The 12,343-nt window shown below is 43.0% G+C and overlaps 1 non-coding gene across 1 annotated transcript; it reads right to left on the bottom strand.

Annotated features, from left to right (window-relative positions):
* Positions 1-2,548: 2,548 nt before the first annotated feature.
* On the bottom strand, positions 2,549-2,762 carry LOC147370023 (small nucleolar RNA U3). Its single transcript, XR_015168674.1, has one exon. It is a non-coding gene; the product is annotated as a small nucleolar RNA U3 (small nucleolar RNA).
* Positions 2,763-12,343: the final 9,581 nt, after the last annotated feature.

The following is a 12,343-nucleotide window of genomic DNA, read 5'->3' as shown; positions in this document are numbered from 1 at the left end:
GCTAATTGTTTATGGATTGCAATATATTTTCTTATTTTCCATAAAGACTTTCTGTAGATTAAGAGATACATATGATAGGGAATCTCTCAGTGCCAGCTTTTAATGATCTGTAAATGGATAGTGCATGCATAATTATGAGAAAGAAGTGAGTTAATATTTGTAAAGGGCTTAGAATAGCATCCAGCACACGGTGACTTCTGTACAAGCTTAAAAAAAATAAAAATAAAACAAACGATAGGCTCAGTTGGTAAGAATATGCCTGCAATGTGGGAGACCTGGTTTCAATCCCTGGGTTGGGAAGATCCCCTGGAGAAGGGAAAGGCTACCCACTCCAGTATTCTGGCCTGGAGAATTCCATGGACTGTATAGTCTATGGGGTCGCAAAGAGTCGGACATGACTGAGCAACTTTCACTTTTAGAGCAAGAAGATATACATTCAAAATGAGTGAGATGGGTGAGGCAAGTGGAAAACAAAAGGTACAGAATCAGAACACAGGGTGCAAAATAACGCCCTTCAAGTCCCTTCAGTGATGAGAAGTGGATCACAGTCTTAGCTTGTGCCTCCAGGTACCAAGGCAAAGGCAAGTTCTATGACTCACAAAGCCTAGAACTTAACAAGAGACAGCCTTATTCTTTACATTAAGAACAGAGACAATGCGTCCCCAGGTCTGAATATCTGTTGTTTCCACTGAGTGTCTCCCAGTTAATGAAGCCACAGGTTTCAGACAGATCACACGGTTCCCTGAGAGCCGTCTGGGGCTGCAGCGAACCTGCAGGAGAAAGAGCACTGAGGTGGTGACTCCCTATCTTTATGGCCTGGCTTAATCTAGGAGTAACTTTGAGAAGGTCATTAGGATTGAGCAGATTGCTTATCTTCCAGGCTGCAGTTATCTAAATTAAAAAAAAAGAAAAAGCAGGGGATGAAAGCTTTCTTGGCACATGGTAAACAGTTGATGTCTATTTCATAAAGGAATGAATGAAATCCTTTATTTTAGCTATTTTCATTGGAAAACTTTATGTGATGGGCAATACACATTCTGCCTTCTTATCTGGAATTCAAAATAATAGTTTAACCTTTTCCGGATGACTCAGTTCCACTGGGAAGTACGGCAGTGCTGCCTAAGGGGATGTTGTGAGTCTCTCACACTATGATGTACAGTGATGGCTCCTACATTCTGTTGTACATTTTTGAAGTTCTCACTTTTGCATCCAAAGCAGTTGTCAGGTTTTTTTTTTTTTCCTGGTTATTGCTAGTGTACCTGTTTTCCAGCCATCTTTCTCCGCTCTGCATATTTGCTGCTTTTCTTGTGATGCTACACAGGAAGTTGGTTGAATGACATGTCCGACTTGTATGTAAAGTGGAAGTAACTAAGCCCTGAGTTGGAGATTCTTCTCTGAGCAAAATGACCAAGATTTTGTGTACACATTCTGTTAGTTTCCCTTAGTGGCTCATTGACTTTTTATCTTCCCATTTATTCTGGCCTGTGTTCGGAATAGTTGAGTTTGCCAGATCACTGATCTTGGGACAGATGCAACATTCATCTATATAGGAAACAATATTACGCTGACTAAGGTGTCAAAGGGAGAGCTGACTTGCAAACACCTTTGTGAGAAAGAGATTGCAGAAGTGTTGCTCGGAAAGCCATCTGCTGATACGTAATAGATTAGTTAAGCAAGAGCGGCATGTGAACAGAGACCAGACAAACCAGACTGTAACAGTGAGTTAGTCAAGCACAGGAGACAGAGGCGTTGAAGGCCCAGGGCTTGAAACTTGAATGTCCCAAACACTCATCTGTGTCCATCTGCAACTTCACCTGCCTGTCCCTGGAGCGAGAGGGTGGGCTTAGTCAATGCCTCTCTTGGTCACTTTCTTACTCCCTGGGTAGAGCGAAAAGAACACTCCTTTCTTATCCGAGATTTGAGCAAGTTGCATCTAATTTTCATTTAGTGATTTTATTATCTACCCTAAACATTTGGGAGTGGTACAACAAAGTACATGGATAATGTAACACAACACAATCTTCAGTCACTCGGTCGTGTCCAACTCTTTTCGACCCCATGAACCGCAGCACGCCAGGCCTCCCTGTATATCACCAATTCCCAGAGTCCACCCAAACCCATGTCCATCGAGTCAATGATCAAGTCATTGATGCCATCCAACCATCTCATCCTCTGTCATCCCCTTCTCCTCCCACCCTCAATCTTTCCCAGCATCAGGGTCTTTTCCAATGAGCCAATGAGTCAGTTCTTCGCATTAGGTGGCCAAAGTATTGGAGTTTCAGCTTCAACATCAGTCCTTCCAGTGAATATTCAGGACTGATTTCCTTTAGGATGGACTGGTTGGATCTCCTTGCAGTCCAAGGGACTCTCAAGAGTCTTCTCCAACACCATAGTTCAAAAGCATCAATTCTTCAGCACTCAGCTTTCTTTATAGTCCAACTCTCACATATATATGTGACTACTGGAAAAACCATACAATCTTAGGAAGTCTATTTTTAGTAGCATGAACAAGGATATGGGAGGTCTATTTAGTATTTTTTTTTTTTTGACCACTCAAACTACACCCTCTCCCTCTTACTCTCCAAAAGGAAGAGAAGAACGATTATCAGTGGCTAATAGCTGCAGAAGCAACACCGAGCCGGCTTCACACTCGGGAGAGAAAGCTGCATCTCCTTCTCATGGTTTCTGGTGCTCTGCAGGTTCAGAGAAACTTCTCCAGTAACGAACTATAGAAATGATCCCTGAACATATAGTTTATTTTTACTTTTTTTTTTAGTAGATCAGTGTAATTCACAAGAGAACAAGGGGGTGTATAATCTGTGAAGAATAAGCACATCCTTGAGATTTTTTTTTTTTCTGGCAAAATGTTACCCAACATACTACTGATACCATCAGAAAAGAATGTATTGGGAGTATTTTAAATCTTATAAAATGTATTATACCTACTTGGGCATATTCTTCTTGCCATTTTAATCAGATAATCATTTACTAGCAATTGAGTTTGTTGATACCATTGCCAACTTGATTAATGAAATGGAGTGTCTGGAACATTGACCTATTTATTCCTCTAAAACACAAACCATTTATCTTTATTTCTGAAAATTTCTTCCCACACATCCACCACCACCTTGGTCCCTATCCAGATCTTCCCAAAGACTTAATGCATCTTTTTTCCTGTAAAAAAAAAATGGGCTTCATAGTTGGTGGTCACTGCATTGTCAATTGGCTTGTTCAATTCACTTTAAATTCAGGTTAAAATGACATGGTTCCAAATATAAATAAATTGCTTAAATTGAGATCAAAGGCAGCTCAGGGAAGTAAACCTTCTTCACTGAGCCGCCTGAGCCCACTCCCAGAATTCACTGACCTACCCTCACAACACGTGTCCGCAGTCGAGTCAAAGCGCTCTCTAGTGAACCAGGCTCCTGAGACTCCGTAGCCTCATCATTCAGAGAAGCTGGGGACCATCGGGACTATCCCTACTGATGAGTGGCAGCAAGGCGCACGCTAAGGTTGGGAGCTGGAAAGGACTGAATCTTTGCTCATGGAGAGTGTGATATGAAGGAAACCCGCCCCTCCACTGGACCAGAGAGTGAGACAGGAGGAAGATCTTGTCAGGAAAAACTGCGGCTTTCTAATACCTTTGTCACTGCAGATGGTGACTGCAGCCATGAAATTAAAAGACACTTACTCCTTGGAAGGAAAGTTATGACCAACCTAGACAGCATATGGAAAAGCAGAGACATTACTTTGCCAACAAAGGTCCGTCTAGTCAAGGCTATGGTTTTTCCAGTGGTCATGTGTGGATCTGAGAGTTGGACTAGGAAGAAAGCTGAGCGCCGAAGAATTGATGCTTTTGAACTGTGGTGTTGGAGAAGACTCTTGAGAGTCCTTTGGAATGCAAGGAGATCCAACCAGTCCATTCTGAAGGAGATCAGCCCTGGGATTTCTTTGGAAGGAATGATGCTGAAGCTGAAACTCCAGTACTTTGGTCACCTCATGCGAAGAACTGACTCATTGGAAAAGACCCTTATGCTGGGCAAGATTGAAGGTGGGAGGAGAAGGGGATGACAGAGGATGAGATGGTAGGATGGCATCACTGACTTGATGGACATGAGTTTGAGTGAGTTCTGGGAGTTGGTGATGGACAGGGAGGCCTGGCGTGCTGCAGTCCACGGGGGTCACGAAGAGTCGGACACGACTGAGCAACTCAGCTGAACTGAATACCTTTGTTGCTCTTCCTGGCATGCCAGAACCTGTGTATTTACCATCTGGGATTTGCTGAAACCCCACTTAGGTAAACTGTCTTTTTAAGAAGACTGAAACATGCAGAGGCACAGACATTTTTAAGCATTGGGAGAATATTTTGGAGTTTCCCAAGCCTATCTAAATGACCATATTCAAACATGAAGAGTTGCTGACAGTTTAAAAAATGAATTTATGTTCATTTTTTTGGTGGAAATTGTTCATATTTCTCTTTTACATGCAGCGCTACAGAATCATGCTGAGATTTTTACAACAGTCTCCACTGATGGGTAAGCAAGAGATGCTTGAACTCATTTCTAAAGTAATGCAGGTTAAAAGGCAGCTTATGAAAAGTGAATTCAGAATTTTGTGCAATTTATTCTGGTAGCCATTTGGGGTGGGGACGGCGGGGGGGCGGGGGGGGGGGAAGAGCCAAAAGAGAAAAACACACGATAACAAAGGACACATCAGCTGCTGCTGAGACTAATCATGAAGAAGGGACAACATTTCCCTGCCCTTTGGCGTAAGTTGTAAATTCCAGGAAGACGTGGTTTCTGGATTATAAGCTTTTACACAGCCTAAAACACTTAACAGTATCATATAGATAATTTCAATAGATTAACATCTGCTTGACTTGATGAAGAGCTGAAAGGACATGACACTCATAGATAAGCATTTCGATCTGTTATCACTGAAGACTGTCTGGATTTATCATCTTGCCCTGGATATTAAACACATGTTTCTGTGCTACATGGGGTGTGGGGGGTGTGTGGTGTGTCTGTTAGAGCCGAACTAGTACTCGACTCAGCATTAGAGCGGCATTCTTTCCCCAAATGTGGCATTTCCTTCTTTCCCTGAGGAAAGTGCAGACGGAAATAACCTTGCTTGCCAGATAGATATGATGATTTACTGCATTTGAAAGTTTTAATGCTTGGTTACAGAAATTTGAAACGAAACATTGCTCAAAACAATGGCTTTTCTCTCCGTGGCAGATGATGCTTTCCATAACTCTAATCCCACATTATCTTCTGCAATGTGGTCGTGATGTCCTTCATCCAGAGATGGTTTATTTCTCTATGTTCCTGAGTTTCGGCAGGTCCTGTGACTGCTTTGACTTGTGAAATACAGCGGAAGTTAACGCTGTGCTCGTCATTCCTGGTGCAGCCCTTAGTTGTTCTTGATTTATCGTAGCTGCTTTTGCATTATGTTCCCTCTCTCCGTGTTCCCTCTTAGAGCCGTCATCAGTTCAGTTCAGTTCAGTTCAGTCTCTCAGTCGTGTCTGACTCTTTGCGACCCCATGGACTGCAGCACGCCAGGCCTCCCTGTCCATGAGTAACTCCTGGAGTTTACCCAAACTCATTGAGTCAGTGATGCCATCCAACCATCTCATCCTCTGTTGTCCCCTTCTCCTCCTGCCCTCAATCCCTCCCAGCATCAGGGTCTTTTCCAGTGAGTCAGCTCTTCGCATGAGGTGGCCAAAGTACTGGAGTTTCAGCTTCAACATCAGTCCTTCCAGTGAACATTCAGGCTGTGCATGAAAAACCTGAGTCAAAGCCACGTGGAAGGCCCTGTGCAGGTGTTTAGTGCCTGGCCCAGCTCACCTCCCGCATCTTGGATGTCCAGCCCAGCTGAGCTTTTTGATCACTGCCCCTTTAACCTTTTTCCTAATTTGATTTATCAAAAAAACACTTTTTCTCAGGATAGTTTTTTTTTTTTTAATTGTAGCACAGTACCATGGCTTCCTTAATGACTTACTGGTAAAAAAAAAAAATCCACCTGACACAGGTTTGATCCCTGGGTTGCGAAGATTCCCCCGGAGAAGGAAATGACAACCCACTCCATTATTCTTGCCTGGGAAATCCCATGGACAGAGTGGCCTGGCAGGCTACAGCCATGGGGTCTCAAAAGAGTCAGACGAGACTCAGTGACTGACCATGCATGCGCCGCCCGAAGACCGCTCACCACCACTGCATGGGAGATCCAGGGAAGAACCACCCAGCTGAACCCAGCAAATCTGTAGAGTCATGAGAGAAAGTACTTTATTGAAACTGTTGGTTGATACTATAGAAAGAAATTGCACTTGCTGTATGAAAAACATATTAGCCCTTAAGACTTTCATTTAAAGTTGAGCACTGAGCGACATGATTGATCACAGTCCTGCCTGAAACCTTTACTGTAGCTTTGTGAGATCCTAAGCAAAGAACTAAGCTTTAATCCTAAGCTTCCCTGGTTGCTCAGAGGGTAAAGCGTCTGCCTGCAAGGTGGGAGACCTGGGTTCAATCCCTGGGTCGGGAAGATCCCCTGGAGAAGGAAATGGCAACCCACTCCTGTACTCTTGCCTGGAGAATCCCATGGACGGAGGAGCCTGGTGCATGGGGTCTACAAAGAGTAGGATATGACTGAGTGACTTCACTTTCACTTTTTTACTTTCAAGCAGAGGACACAATTAAGCCATGCCTAGACTCCTGGTCCACAGAAAACGTGAGAAAATAAATGTTGGGTTATGTAGGTTTTTTGTTAACAATCTTATTCACATGTAATACAACTCACCCATTTAAGTGTGCGATTCAACCGCTTTTATTCTCTTCAGAGCACTGTGAAACTATCACCACAATCAATTTGTAATATTTTCACCACTCCCAAAAGAAAGCCCATATTTTTTAGCAGTGACTCACCATTCTTCTATTTCCCCAGCCGTGGGCTACCATTAACCTACTTTCTGTCTCTATACATTTGTCTGTAGTAGGCATTTCATATAAACGGAATCATACAAAAAAAGTTCAGCACTGAGGGTTTCCCATAATATTCCTTTTTGCTAAACTGTAAGTTCCTCTAGGTAAGGAAATATGAATATCTGGACTTGAATCTCTAGCATTCAACAGTATTAAAAATTTTTTTTAATTGGAGGATAATTGCTTTACAACTGTTGTGCTGGTTTCTGCCATACAACAAGGTGAAGCAGCCGTAAGTATACACGTGTCCCCTCCCTCTTGAGCCTCCCTCTCACTTCCGACCCCATCCCACCCCTCTGGGTTGTTACAGAGCACAAGGCTGAGCTCCCTGTGCTTACAGAAACTTCCCACCAGCTGTTTTACAAATGGTAACGTATATGTTTCAAAGCTACTCTCTCAATTTGTCCCTCCCTCTCCTTCCCCTGCTGTGTCCAGAAGTCTGTTCTCTATGCCTGTGTCTCTATTCCTGCCCTGCAAATAGGTTCATCAGTATCATTTTTCTAGATTCCACATATATGTGTTATTGTATGATATTTATTTTTCTTTTTATGCAGTTCAGTTCGGTGGTTGAGTAGTATCTCACTCTTTGTGACTCCATGGCCTGAAGCACGCCAGGCTTCCCTGTCCAAGGGACTTAACTTCACCCTGTATAACAGGCTCTAGGTTCATCTACCACACTAGAACTGACTCAGATTGGTTCCTTTTTATGGTGAGTAATATTCCATTATACATACATGCCACCACTTCTTTATCCATTCATCTATTGATGGACACCTGCATTGCTTCCACGGCCTAGCTATTAGGTTGGTACAAAAGTAATTGTGATTTTGGACCATGAATTTTAAATCATTTTAACTAGGCTCAAACACATCTTTATTAATCAAAATAGGAACCATTACAATCAACACATTTTTGCCAACTAGAAATAAGTTCGTTTATTCCTGAAGCATAAAAACCCGTGCTTCAGGATTCGATGAACTTGTAGAAAGCATTTTCTGCCTGCTGCTGGTTGTGGAAGTGTTTTCTCTGAAAAAAGTTGTCGAGATGCTTAAAAGAAGTGGTACTCGGTTGGCAAGAGGTCAGGTAAATATGGTGGATGAGGACTACAAAGAAAGCTGAGTGCCAAAGAATTGATGCTTTTGAACTGTGGTGTTGGAGAAGACTCTTGAGAGTCCCTTGGACAGCAAGGAGATCCAACCAGTCCATCCTTAAGGAGATCAGTCCTGAGTGTTCATTGGAAAGACTGATGTTGAAGCTGAAACTCCAATACTTTGGCCATCTGATGCAAAGAGCTGACTCATTTGAAAAGACCCTGATGCTGGGGAAGATTGAAGGCAGGAGGAGAAGGGGATGACAGAGGATGAGATGGCTGGATGGCATCAGCGAGTCAGTTGATGGACATGAGTTTGAGCAAGCTCTGAGACTTGGTGAAGGACAGGGAGGCCTGGCGTGCTGCAATCTATGGGGTCACAAAGAGTTGGACACGACTGTGTGACTGAACTGAACTGAATTGAGGTAAAACTTCATAGCCTAACTTGCTCATCTTTTGAAGCGTTGGTTGTGCGATGCGTGGTCAGGCATTGTCATGGAGAAGAACTGGGCCCATTGTGTTGACCAATACCAGCTGCAGGCATTGCAGTTTTCAGTGCTTCTCACTGATTTGCTGAATATACTTCTCAGATTTAATGGGATTCAGAAAGCTGTAGTGGATCAGACTGGCAGCAGACCACCAAACAGTAACAATGACCTTCTTTTGGTGTAAGTTTGGCTTTGGGAAGTGCATTGGAGCTTCTTCTTGGCCCAACCATTGAGCTGATGTCATATATGATGACATCGCTGGTTGTCATATAAAATCCACTTTTTGTTGCAGATCACAATCCAATCAAGAAATGGTTCACTGTTGCAATAGAATAAGAGAAGACACTTCAAAATGACCGCTTTGGTTTTTTTTTTGGGGGGGGGAGGGTCAGCTCATGAGGCACCCACTTATTGAGCTTTTTCCACCTTTCCAATTTGCTTCAAATGCTGAATGACCATAAAATGGATGACATTGAGTTCTTTGGTGACTTTCTCATGTAGTTTTAAGGGGGTCAGCTTCAGTGATGGCTCTCAGTTGGTTGTTATCAACCTCTGCTGGCTTACAGCTATGCTCCTCATCTTCAAGGCTCTTGTCTCCTTCAGAAAATTTCTTGAATTGTAGCAGAGTACCATGAATCACCACTTCTTCAATCACCACTATACTACATTTGCTAGCCGTTCCTGGGCCAAATGTGTTGATGATGTTGCGAGTTGTCTCTGCAACTTTACAACCCATTTTGAGCTTGAATAAAAAAAATCACTCGAATTTGCTTTTTGTTTAACATAATTTCTATAGTTTAAAATAAATATAAACAGCAAGTAATAATTCATTAGCAAAAAACATAAAGCAAGAAATGTACATTAAAATGATGTATAAAATAACCACATTTCTTTAAGAATGTATTCCAACATCAAACGGCAAATTTCAACAATGCAAAACCACAATTATTTTTGCACCAACCTAATACTTCAACAGCATTTTGCATTTAGTAGATACTCAGTATACATTTGTTAAATGAATAGCTCTTCCTTTTCATACTGCACTCAGTCCAGTTTTCCTTCTCATTAAGATTCCTCTTCAATGACAGTGAGTTATTTTACAAATTGAATTCATAATCCTATCCTAGAACTGCCAAGGAACGTGGTTCTGATGAGATGACAAGTTTTGGCACTTTTTCATCAGGTGATTAGTAATGTTGAAACTTATATAAGGTTTTATCAATGTTATACACATGAATATGTGTTTATATAGGTATTTACACCTAAAACATACAAAGCATTCTTTAATTTTTGATCCCACTGATTCAAATAAGGATGATAAACTTCATTTTTGTAATAATTAAGTGAAATGTTTGATAAATAAGGTTATAGAGGTACTGTTTACCTTCTTATGACAATATTCTCAAATATCTTAGGTGCTTCATCATTAGCAAACAATTAAAATAGTAATTTTTAGTAGTTTGTTGTTGGTTAGTTGCTCAATTGTGCCGGACTCTGTGACCTCCTGGACTGTAGCCTGCTAGGTTCCTCTGTCCATGGGGTTTTCCAGGCAAGAATACTGGAGTGGGTAGCCATTCCCTTCTCCAGGGGATCTTCTTGACTCAGGGATCGAACCCAGGTCTCCTGCATTGCAGGCAGATTTTTTTACTGCTGAGCCACCTGGGAAGACACATAATTTGTAGTATTATTATTCATAAATGAAAGTGTTAGTTACTCAGTCATGTCTCACTCTTTGCAACTCCATGGACTATAGCCCACCAGGTTCCTCTGTCCATGGAATTCTCCAGGCAACAAACAATACTGGAGTACATTGCCATTCCCGTCTCCAGGGGGTCTTCCAGACCCAGGATGGAACCCTAGTCTCCTGCATTGCAGGTGGATTCTTTACTGTCTGAGCCACCTTCACTATTCATAAAAGAACGTTTGTTTAATAGACTATTTAACCTGATGTTGTGAGCATTTCCCTTCAAGCAGGTACTATAACTGAGTGTAAACCATACAGATTACATACAGAGGGCTTCCCAGGTGATGCTAGTGGTAAAGAACCCGCTTGCCAATGCAGGAGATGTAAGAGATGCAGGTTCTATCCCTGGGTCGGGAAGATCCCCTGGAAAATGGCATGGCAACCCACTCCAGGATTCTTGCCTGGAGAATCCCATGGACAGAGGAGCCTGGGGGTGAACAGTCCATAGGATCACAGAGTCGGACACGACTGAAGTGACTTAGCACAAACCATACAGTAACAGTTTAAGATTATTGGGCTCATCTCACTGGCAAGCATGGGCTTTCTGGTCCCAGGGGGCCTGGCTGCTAATAAGCTCCACCTCTCATGGCTTGGTGACCACAGTCTAACAGCTCAACCTCTCTCCTCAGTTTTCTCACGTCTCATAGAGTTTGCAAGGTGCCTGCCTTGTGTGGGGTTATAACAAACGGTCAACAACTCCTAGACCTCTGTGGGACACAGGATAAGTCCAGTTCTAGAACCAGCTCCTCCCCTTTCACATGGCCTCCATCTCAATACTCCTAATAGATGGGTCAGGAAGTGGTTACCATCTGCTTGAGGTCTTGCTGATTATAACAATCTTGTCTTACAGCTTGTTCTCAACTCGCCCATTTTTTATCTCTTCTAATTCCAGTCCTAGCTCTCCTCTTGAGGGATCATAATGTTGAATTTCAGCTTGAATTTCACCTCCTTCCCTCTCTTCCTTCCTCCCTTCCTTCCACAGATATTCTATTAATACATGCTGGGCACCATGGTGTTCTCTAGGGACAAAATAGTAAATAGGAAACAAACAAACAAACAAAAAAACACCTCTGTCCTTATGGAGTTTACATCCTAGCAGGGGAAGCACAATTAACACATAAACACGAAACGCAGTATACTGTAAGACAGGGAAGAAACAAACCACGCGGAGTCTGGGAGCAGAGAAGGAGGGAGGGGGAATCACTGTAGACAGGACAGTCATGTGTCCAGAATAAAGGGGGCCACACCACTGATACCCTAGAGCTCCCAAGTGCCAAAACTGCAGAAGGCTGGGTAGCCGTGAAGGAGGTCTCTGTGGCCATCCTGTGTTATGCTTGCTTACCTGGCCTAAGTCAGGCCAAAGAGATCCCCCAGGAACATGAGCTCTATGCAGGCGGGTAACTCAGTTGTCCCACCAGGAGTTCCTGTAAAGTACAGGAACCAGCATGCAGAGTGAGAGAGAAGAAAGCTCATTTAGAGTCAGAAGCAGAGATGAGATTCCAACAGCTTTCCAGACTGTTTCCAGCCTTGTGGGCCAGGTGCCATTTCTGCCCCAGATCCATCGTGTGAAAGTTCAGTTGCTCAGTCATGTGCAACTCTTTGTGACCCCATGGACTGCAGCACGCCAGGCCTCCCTGTCCATCACCAGCTCCCAGAGTTTACTCAAACTTATGTGCATCGAGTCGGTGATGCCCTCCAACCATCTCATCCTGTCATCCCCTTCTCCTCCTGCCTTCAATCTTTCCCAGCATCAGGGTCTTTTCCAATGAGTCAGCTCTTCACATCAGGTGGCCAAAATATTGGAGTCTCAGCTTCAGCATCAGTCCTTTCAATGAACACCCAGGACTGATCTCCTTTAGGATGGACTTGTTGGATCTCCTTGCAGTCCAAGGGACTTTCAAGAGTCTTCTCCAACACCACAGTTCAAAAGCATCAATTCTTTGGTGCTCATCAAGTCTTCTTTCTTTATGGTCTATAAGATGTACTATAACTTAAAACAAGGCCCTCCTTTCTGCTTTTGTGCTTGGTAGTTTGAATTAGCTTT

This window comes from Bos grunniens, chromosome 7 (assembly GCF_055505025.1).
Source record: "Bos grunniens cultivar Pamir isolate PY7600 chromosome 7, Bosgru_T2T1.0, whole genome shotgun sequence".
Taxonomy (NCBI): Eukaryota; Metazoa; Chordata; class Mammalia; order Artiodactyla; family Bovidae; genus Bos; species Bos grunniens.
The sequence above is the reverse complement of the archived record's forward strand: the minus strand, read 5'-3'. Positions and strand labels throughout refer to the sequence as shown.